A 2,054-nucleotide genomic window follows, 5' to 3' on the forward strand; every position below is an offset into this window, starting at 1 on the left:
AAAACACTGTGGCCCCAGGGAACAGAAAACATATGCGTGAAGCTCGCCACAATGAAACAACGCACTTCCTGTGACCTTCTCAAAAATAAAAGCCTCAAGGCCGTCTAACCCCAACTACTTCCGTACACAATAATCAAAGTAAAAGCCGAGAATTTACGAAGTACAATTTTGAATTATAGTTTTTTTTAAAGAACAAATTCCAGTTTCACATTTTGATGCATAGTAATTCACTACTTATCACTAAACAAAAATGATACTACTACCACTACTAATTTAGATGATGATAAAAGCAACATTAATAGGAACAATTGCCATTATAATATCATTATTAGAACTGAAAAAAATATTAGATTATTTAATGAGTCATTATTTTTTTCCCCCATTCTCTGACATTTTACTATTATAAAGAGGCAATGTAATTGTAAGTATAAGTTTTGTTGACTGAGAATCTTCTCATCAGAAATCATCTTGGGCAGTGAGCCCTCTAGTGGTCATGTCCTCTATACAAACTTATTAAACCCAGTTCTTAGTGTACATTTATTGTCAGTCGTCAACTTTATTTGTCAAACATTTATAAACTAACATGTTGCAGACACAAACAGGATCTGTGCCACAGACTTGATCCCCATCTCCTAATCTTCAATCCAAATCACTAAGGAACTGATTTCCCCTGTTGCCCTTTAAACAATATGTAAAACTTGTTTCAGGTTCCGGCTTATACCCTCTCTACCCACATTTCATTGTATGTGTTCCTCTAATCATGCCCAACTTCCTCCCACCCTGCCTGTTATTGTGTTGGCATCCTGGACTGGTTCGCTCTCAAATACAGATCAGAGATTAAGAAGGGTCACCACAGGTAGCAGTTGAACTATTGCTCTACTAAACTAAACTACTAAATATGGCTCTACAGCATATGTGTAATAAACATGATCTACAGTATATCTTTTCCTGGTGCAGGATCTACATCACTCCACCCCTGGTGTGGAATCATGACTTTAATCATATGTAGGCAGTCACAAAGTAAATAAATGAGAGAGTATATAAATGAGATATATATATATATAAGCACTTAAATTTTCACTTGCCTGCTACATACTATTTGCTTGACAAATATTTGTTGTTGCCTAACTATTCAACTATTCAATTAATTGTTGCTCTAATAACTAGCGAGTCACACATGAACGACTAAACAAATCAAGACTGGGAGGGAAGCAGATAACTAAGACTCGTTAGTATGTCTATACATGACTAAGGTTGTAACAGGATATAGTTGCATTTAATTAATTCAGTTTATCAAAAAATAATTTGGTACAGAGTTCACAGCTAAAGTGAAATGTAATAGCGTGTTCACACCATAGACTGGTTCACACTTGCTCTTTCTACTCTCTTTAATATTTGTGTTGTTCCTCCTCTCTGATTGGTCCTGTGTGATCACACGACAAGCCACTGCCTCTGTTTTTAATCAGGGTCAAGTTCGCAGGAATGTGACGGATGTTCCCTGGGAGGTTTTCAAAATAAAACACATTTTTAACGAAAACATGCCGCCATGCTTCAGCAGTGACTTTGACTCGTCTCCTGTTACATACATATGTCTGTCTGTGTGTGTGTGTGTGTGTGTGTGTGTGTGTGTGTATTCCATTAAAATAAATACAGTAATCAGTCAATTACTTAACTGGCAACTATTTTAGTAATGTACTAAACTTTTCAGTCATTCTCTAAGTAAACCTGACAAACCTTCACTGGTTCAAGCCTCTTCAGTGTGTTAATTTGCTGCTTTCCCCTATTTTACATCATTAATGGAAAATGAATATCTTTAGGCTTCAGACTGTTAATTGGACAAAACAAACATCTGAAGATGTCACCTTTGGCTCTGAGAAATGAAGATGGACATTTTTTTTCACAAGTGTACCTAACTCCAATTTGTGCCTTTAATGTATTATCATTAATGGGCTCGCATGGGGGAAGCCATATCAAAACGTGTGCTTTTATTTTGAAGGATAGTACCGTCCAGCCGGTGTCGCTGCGACTTCTTGTTTATTTTGACTCAGCTTTTC

Source organism: Toxotes jaculatrix, chromosome 12 (genome assembly GCF_017976425.1).
Source record: "Toxotes jaculatrix isolate fToxJac2 chromosome 12, fToxJac2.pri, whole genome shotgun sequence".
In the NCBI taxonomy this organism is placed as follows: Eukaryota; Metazoa; Chordata; class Actinopteri; family Toxotidae; genus Toxotes; species Toxotes jaculatrix.